This window comes from Peromyscus californicus, unplaced genomic scaffold, assembly GCF_007827085.1.
Source record: "Peromyscus californicus insignis strain IS unplaced genomic scaffold, ASM782708v3 Scaffold_16__1_contigs__length_79575227, whole genome shotgun sequence".
In the NCBI taxonomy this organism is placed as follows: domain Eukaryota; kingdom Metazoa; phylum Chordata; class Mammalia; order Rodentia; family Cricetidae; genus Peromyscus; species Peromyscus californicus.
The window spans coordinates 14,433,144-14,441,575 of NW_026294458.1; the positions used below are offsets into that span (position 1 = coordinate 14,433,144).

The 8,432-nt window shown below is 49.2% G+C and overlaps 1 long non-coding RNA gene across 1 annotated transcript; it reads right to left on the minus strand.

Moving 5' to 3' along the window:
• Window positions 1-5,554: 5,554 nt before the first annotated feature.
• On the minus strand, window positions 5,555-8,139 carry LOC128111488 (uncharacterized). The gene is made up of 2 exons (XR_008218659.1): window positions 7,472-8,139; window positions 5,555-6,977 (listed from the first exon to the last, which is right to left on the minus strand). It is a non-coding gene; the product is annotated as an uncharacterized LOC128111488 (long non-coding RNA).
• Window positions 8,140-8,432: the final 293 nt, after the last annotated feature.

Consider the following 8,432-nt stretch of genomic DNA (forward strand, 5'->3'; position numbering starts at 1 on the left):
ATGGGCTGGGCGCCAGCTCATCTCTTGGAGGACAGGATTCCACAGCACAGCTCTCTAGCCTGCGCTGGCTGCCAGGCTAGGCCTGGGTGGGCCAGAGGTGAGTAGAGAGCAGCTCTCCCTGCCTTCAGCCTCCTGGCTGAGGGGGCTTGTAACCCCACAACATAGCATGGGTATGAATGGAGACCAGTGACCTGCAGAGCTGAAAAGTGCCACTCGCCCTAGCTACTGAGACCCAGAGGATGGGCTAGTTACTGCTTTTGCTAAAGCTCCCAGCCCTGCACTGTGCAAAGCTGTGACAGCCATGAGTACATAAGCATCGGCGTTACCCACGCACGCACGCACGCACCTCTTTACCGGGGCCTTTCCTCCTGCACAGAGACAGAGGGATGCATGACGCAGCCACACCCAGGGAGGTCTCAAGGCTCAGAGCTTGTGTGCATCCTTCATTACCATTTCCATCAGAGGCTAAGGACTCATTAACTGAACCTGAGTTTCCTCTGAGACCTCACCAAGGACTGTCAGGACATGCTCTGTGGCGTCTCCTCTTCCTGGGCTTCTCTGATGATGGCTGACCAAAAGTACTCCTCTATGAGCAGAGCAGAATGTCCTTAGGAGTCATTTTATTGCTAGGTTCCTTTAGTAGAGCAGTAGTGTTCGGTTTCCCCCTAGGTCTCTGCGTTATCTAGCCTCAAGCGGTGTCTGGTATGGGTCCCATCTCATGAAGCGGGTCTTAAGTCAAATCAAGTGTTGGTTGGTGACTCCCACAAGCTCCGGGCCACCACTGTACTAGCATATCTTGCAGGGTTGGTAGCCGGATTAGTGTTTACCTTTCTCCTTTGGTAGCCTGCAGCGTGCATTTCTGGTGCCAAGGACACTATCCTGTAGGGGTGAAGGATCTAGGTAGGCATGAGTTGTGTATTGTTGTCTTCAGCAGTGGGGTCTTGATGTCAGTTTGTGGAGAGTAGCCTATACTCTTGGCAGCAGCCTGGGTTGTTTGGGGTTCCCCATGAGACCCCTTTGGCCAACAACTCCATTAGATATAACCCATTCTCAGTACCGGAAGCTCCATTTGGTGATAAAAGATGTCCAGCTGGGGCTCTGTCTCCCTGTTATTTGGCAGTTTCATTTAAATCGCCTTCATATACACACATATTTTAGGGAGCTCCAACTGTATTAGGTGTGTCCACGCTGCCCCTCAAATGGCCCTTAATTTTAGCTGTCTCTTCCTGTACTCCTCCCCCCCGCCCCCGCCCTCTCTTCCCTCCACGAGCATCTGTTCCAGATCTTGCCTTTCAGTCTTACACGTATGTGTCCAGAAGTAGAATTGCTAGCTCCTACAGTATTTCTATTTTGGTTTTCTGAGAACTCACCAAACTGTTTTCCACAGCACTTGTACCGTTCCCATCCCCGAGCACCATCCAAGTCCCCAGTTTCTCCACCTCACCGTCAACAACTGCTTCTTGGTTTTGTTCTGTTTTGTGCAGGGCTGGAAGGTAGCCCAGTGCCCACGCGTCCTGAGTGCCCGCTTCACCGCTGAGCCACACCCTCAGCCCTTGTTGTTTTCTGGAGAGGAGCCTTCCTAATAGATGAAAGGCATCGCCTCACTGCGGTTTGGGATTACATTTCCCGGTGATTAGCGGAACACTCTGTTTCTCTGTCAATGGACACTTAACAGTATGTTGACAGTGCGGACATGAGTTGCTTCTCTCTCTCTCTTTCTCGTTCAATATATCCTGATTATGGTTTCCCCTCCCTTTACTCCTCCCAGTTCCCCACCACCACTTCTCCACCTTCTTCAAGGACACAGCTTTCCCGTCCCTGAGCAAGTTCTTTACATCTTTAAGACTTCTCCTCCTTAGGGACGCGGTGGTGCGCCTGTAATCCCGGCACTGGCGAGGCCCTAGCAGAAGGGTCACGGCAAGTTTGAGGCCAACTTAATTGACATCACGAGCTCCAGGCCAGTCAGGGCTATAGCCAGACCCTGTCTCATAAACCAAAAAATAAAGATAATTAATATAAAACTCTTGGGTGCCCTGAAGGTTGTCACTGAAGCCTTTCTCTTGGGGATATCATGTGGCGCATTGAGGTCCAGACTTGCTTCTAACTCAGATATGTCTAGATAAGTGGGTGGGGAAGGGACTCAAAAAAGAACTCTAGCCAGGTTTGGGACACACTGGAGAACTTTGCTGACAGGATTCAAGCCTTTTTCTTTCTAAATTTCAGTTTTTATTTCATGTGTATGGTTGTTTTGCCTGCATGTAGGTTTGTGCTTGCGGTGGAGGTCAGAAGGGGATATCGGATCCTCTGGAACTGGAGTTACAGATGGTTGTGAGCCACCAGTGTTGGTTCTGGGAGTCACACCCAGGTCCTCTGAAAGAGCATCCAGTGCCATCTCTCCAGACCCTCGAGTCAATTCTCTTGAAAAACCCAGAAGCCCAAGCCAAGCTGAGGCAGCATCTGCAGGACTCCATGGGTGGCTTGTGTCTCCTCTAGACAGTGCTGCGGGCTTTGGGGACCTGGACTGGACTGGGTGGACAGCTGACACCTTGAGAGAGTGGGTCACTCATCTGCCTCTCCTCTGGGCCCCCAGTGGCTTGCAGTTTTCCAGGAAGACCATGCACCAGCCATGTGACAGGTCACACACACACAAACCTTTCTGCTGATAGCGAAGATTAGAGTTCCCATGGACTGCACAGGCTGGATTCATTATCTGCCGTGGTTTATTGGCAGCCTAAGCCCTTCCACATCCCTTATCTTCCCTTCATCTCTCAGCCACTCCTGCCCCTCCCTGTTCCCAACACAAGCATCCATTCTACTGGGCTTGGGATAATCCCTACACCTTCATAAAACGAGTGTGTATGTGTGTATGTGTGTGTGTGTGTGTGTGTGTGTGTGTGTGTGTGTGCGCTCTGTGTGTGTCTGTTTATCTGTGTCTTGCTGTCTGTGTGTGCAAGTGTGTTCAGCTGATACACGCTGTTATGTGCTAACCGATCTCATCTCTTTCTCACTTAGTGGTGGATATTCCATGGTTACCTGAGATGCTGATGTGAAATGAAACTATGCCGCCCCTGTAGAGACAATCAGCCCATCTTAGAGCCATCTGCTACTTTCCCTGAACTGCTAAACTCCCAGCATGCAGCAGTCCCGAAGTAGTGTGGGCCAAAAAGATTAGCTTTCCCAATTAAGGCGTTACCGCCTACCTAGTACGCTCACAGATCCTTTAAACCCAGAGGCCCCTGGTGCTGCACACAGAGATGCTTCCCCTCTCCTCAGAGATTCCCTCTCTAGAGTCTGTGAAAGGGATTGCTGTGTTCTCAGGGCTGCTGTTGGATCTCTTACCCCAGCTTCTCCCACTGCAGGGGCGTTGTTACTAAAGGATATTTCACCTGAAATCCACCTCTGTGCAGCTCCCTATCAAACCTGGAAGGAATCCGTATTATTTAAAGCATACAATTCTGAGAACTAAAATTATTTCAAAATAAAACTTAAGTGGTAGAGCATGCATTTAGCGTTCAAAGGCTCTAGGTTCAATCCTCCGGCAGTATATACATTCTCTCTCTCTCTCTCTCTCTCTCTCTCTCTCTCTCTCTCTCTCTCTCTCTCTCTCTCACACACACACACACACACACACACACACACACACACACACACACATGCACTCACCGATGTGTACACACACAAATGCACACAGAAAGAAGTTTAAATATATATGCATATTTATGAAAATATATTCATGTATGTTTGTATTTGTAGGTAATGAGAGAACTGAAGAAATAAGGAAAAAAGTAAAATGAAAACATTTCTTAACCAGTAGTGGTGGCCACAGTGCACATCTTTAATTCCAGCGCTCGGGAGACAGAGGCAGGTGGATCTCTATGAGTTCAAGGCCACCCTGGTCTACAGAGTGAGTTCCGGCATGGCCAAGGGTACACCGAGAAACCCTGCCTCGAAAAACCAAAAAGAAAAGACAAAAGATAAAATGAAAAACATTTCTTGTTAGGGCTGGAGAGATGGCTCAGCTGTTAAGAGCACTGTCTGCTTTTTCAGAGGGCCCAGTTTCGAATTCCCAGCATCCACCCACGGTGGCAGCTCACAACTGTCTGTAACTCCAGTTCCAGGGGATGCAGTGCCCTCTTCTGGCCTCCAGAGGCACTGCACACACATGGTGCACAGACACACATGCGCGCAGAATACCTATACTCATAAAACAAAAATAAAGTTTAAAGAAAAATTCAAACTGCCAGTCAGACACAGATAAAGAGAGAATGAGATAAACCAGATAATAATCTACCAAAGGTGAAACACTGAGAAAAGAACGGGAGTGGGGATGTAAAAGGAGCGCTAGTGTGTGTGTGTGTGTGTGTGTGTGTGTGTGTGTGTGTGTGAAAGAGAGAGACAGAGAGAGAGACAGAGAGAAAGAGAGAGAGAGAGAGAGCACACACAAAAAATGCAGATTAAAGAGACTTAAAAAAAATATATATCTATGGTATTTTTACAGCTACTGAAATGCATATCATGGGTCTAGGAATACTAATGTACAGCAAGCAAGACAAATACACCAAACCCCTCCCTCGGGATCAGGGATCTATGTGGAAGAAGAATCAGAAAGAGGTGAGAGCCGGAGGGGAAGGATGACCCTAGGAATCGGTGTCCTCCAGACACAGGCGGACTGATGTGGAGACTACTGTGGTAGCAATCCCAGGCCTGCACAGGGTCGAGCCAGATGGGGTCCCAGCACTGAGCGAGGGAGTGGACGTGAGGTCTCAACCTTAACCGAGAAGCTCTCTGGAACTGATAGCTGCGGGAAAGGGAAAATCAGGTTTGTCAGAGAGATCTCACTGGGTATATCAACCACATTCCAGGGAAGACCCTATGCCCCGGAGTGGTTGGCCAACATTTTGTCTCATTTTGGCACTTTTTTTTCTTCAAGACAGGGTTTCTCTATGTAGCTCTGGCTGTCCTGGAACTCACTCTGTAGACCAGGCTGGCCTCGAACTCACAGAGATCTGCCTGGCCCTGCCTCCCGAGTGCTGGGATGAAAGGCGTGCGCCACCACCACTCAGTGATTTTGGCTTTTTTTTTTTTTTCATTTTTGTGTTTCTTGGGGTTTTTTGTTGTTGTTCCATTTTGATTTTGTTTCTTGTTTTTTGTTTGTCTTTAAAGAGAGAGAGAAAGAACACAAAGTTAGGTGGGTAGGGAGGTTAGGAGAATACGGGAGGGGTTGAGGGAGAGGAAAACATGATCAAAATATATTGTATGAACATTGTTTACCATTATAAATAAATAAATAATCTGCACACAACACTTACCTCTGTAAAAACAAGAGGGAAGAGAAGGAAAGGAGAGGTTACCCACAAAGAATGGGCAACTGGCAGCCTTCTCAACAAAAGAAGACAGGAGCTCATTGTTGTGATATTGTGCGCGGGGGGGGGGGGGGGGGGGGGGGGGGGACCTCCCTGCTGGCTGGACCAGGGAGTCCCACGCGAGGGAAAACATGCTGGGCAGACGTGGTGGCGGAGGCGGCACGTCATTCATTCACAACCCAGGCGCTGCGTCCTCAGAAATGAGTTTATTATAATAGAGAGATGGAGAGAAAGATAGGGAAAGTGGAAAAGACAGAAGGAAGAGAGAGGACGAGCGGGAGGGGGTCAAGGGCGCACACCTCGTGGGAATGGGGAGAAGGAGAGCAGGAGAGAGAGAGAAGGGAGAGGTTTTTCCTTAAATCAGGCTTTTCCATCAGGACGCAGGGCGGCCCCAAGGGGCGGGTTTCCAAGAGGCCAGTTTCCAAGGGGCCGGTTTCCAAGGGGCCGGTTTCCAAGAGGCGAGTTTCCAAGGGGTGGGTCAGAATATTAACACTCATGACTATAATCGTGCAGATGTTGACGGGAGACAGCTGTCGGCCTAGCACTGGAAACCCTTGAAACTGTCTTTCCCCAGCCTGGAGATGCGGCTCAGAGGACCCGGGTGCAGATCCCAGCACCCACTTGGCAGCTGATGACCCTCTGCAACTCCAGTTCCAGGGGATCCACTGCCATCCCCTGGCCTCTGTGGGCACGAGGCACACAAGTGGCACCTGAGGAAGGAAAACTCGACTCGGAAGAATAAAGAAAGATACAAGATGTAGCAGGCCCCCAGGCCTTAGCACAACTGACTCCATGATGGAAGCGCCGTTCAGTCTGTAAAACCCAGCATGTAGGCAGCACCTCCTGCCAAAACTAAAACAAAGACCTACTCCATCAAAGTGCACATAGTTCTGGGAAAGTCTTTAATATACTAACCTTGCTTTTTAGCTTCTGCAATTCTGCTTCTGACTAACTGTTCTCGTTAACTGAAGCATATAAACCCAGAACATGGCTTTGTGTTTAAAAGATCACCCTGTGAAAGGCTCAGGGCTACACTGGGGTACTGAACACCCAATGCAGTCGCTGGCCAGCTGATAAAGACTTCCTATTGGCTTAAACCCATGTCGGAGCACTCTTCTGTGGTGAATACCTCACAACACAAAATAAATGAGGGAATGCTGCCGGGCAAGTGGCACAAGCCTGAATCCCAGCATCCTGGGGGCCAAGACAAGAAAACTGCAGCCCGTCTGGGACCGGCCAGGACTACATAACAAGACACGGTGCTGAAGAGGCAGCTGAGAGTTCTACATCTGGATCAGCAGGCAGCAGGAAGAAAGAGCACCACTGGACCTGACTTGAGCTCAAAGCCCACCCCCAGTGACACATTTCCTCCAACAAGGCCACACCTCTTAATTGTTGTGGGACAATCTTTCTGTTCGCTGTGAAGATATGTCTCTGTTTTGCCCCATCTGCCTGGGGCACCTTCTGATTGGTTTAGTAAAGAGCTGGATGGCCCATAGCTAGGCAGGAGAGGATAGGCGGGACTTCCAGGGGGAGAGAGGAACTGGAAGAATCTGAGCCGCGTGGCTTTCTCCAGTGAGATGCAGAGTGAGTCGGATGCACAGTGCTGAGGAGCTGTAAAGAGCCAGGTAGTAAAACACAGATTGATAGAAACGGTTAATTTAAGTTATAAGAGCTAGCTGAAAACAAGCCTAAGGCCGAATTTTCATAATTCATGGTAAGTCTTTGTGTCATTATTTGGGGGCTGGTGGTCCAAAGGAAATCGTCAAGAGCTGCCCCACCGAATAGTCCCGCTCCCTATGAGCCTGTGGGGCCCTTTTCACTAAAACCACCACAGTGCTCAAATACATTCTGTGAAATTCTCAAAAGACAATAAAAATACTATATTGGGAAAAGGAGGGAGGAAGGAAGGAGGAAGAAGGGAGAGAGGAACAAAGAGAGACACAGAGAGAAACCTTGCCTCTCTTCAGGGATTTCTCCACACTCCCTGCTTCCCCCCTGCCCCCATACTTCCACACCCTCCCCCACCCTTGGCCCCAGAGGGACATGTTTGCTCCACCCATGACCCCAAATGGATAGACCATCCTCCCCTGAGCTCTGTGGTTCACCTTGGCCTCACTCTAGGAACTGTACATCGCATGGCTTTGGACAAATTGATCCCACATAGAACGGTTTCATCGATAGAACAAAATCCTTCATGCTCTTCCTCTTCCTTCTGGCCAACCTCTCATCTTTTTACCATTTCACAGCTTTGGGTTTCCCAGAAGGTCCCACAGTCAGAGGGACTGTCCAAACGCTTTGCTGTCCCCTCTTCCCTAGTCATATGTACTCGAAAGTTCTCGGTGTCGCCAAGACTTGAAAGCTCATTTCTCCTTAGCACTCGATAATATTCCGTTGTCTGGAGAGTCCGGACCATCCACTCACCCCTTGAAGGCACCTTGATTATTTCCCAAGCTCTGGCAACTTGGGTGAAGCTAATACAAACATTTTTGTTCAGGTTTCACGTGGTTCGAAGATTTGGTTTCATTTCGATAAGCACCAAGGGGCTCAGCTGCTGCCTCACAGGGTGACAGGATCTCACTTTTGTGGGGAATTGCTGAAGAGACTTCCAGCCCGGCTGTGCCATTTCGCCCTCCCACAGGCAACAAACGGGCCCTTCTGTTCATCCTTCTTAGATCTGGAATGCTTCTTAGTTCAAGGACTTTGGGTTTTCCAGGTATGAGACGATGCTGTCTGGATCGTTTCTTCCTTTGGAATCAGTATCTCTCTGTTCTAGTTTCTGCCAAATCCAGAAAAACATTAACTAACACCTGTGAGGTGCTTATATCTCTCTTGTTCCCACATCAGACTAGGGAACGCTCTTATTTTGTGCCCATAAAGCATGATGTTGGCTCTGATACTATGATAAACATACCTTCTCCCCCCTCTCCCCAAGACAGGGTTTCTCTATGTAGCTTTGGAGCCTTTCCCGGAACTCACTTCGTAGACCAGGCTGGCCTGGAACTCACAGAGATCCGCATGGCTCTGCCTCCCGAGTGCTGGGATTAAAGGCGTGTGTCCCACCACCTG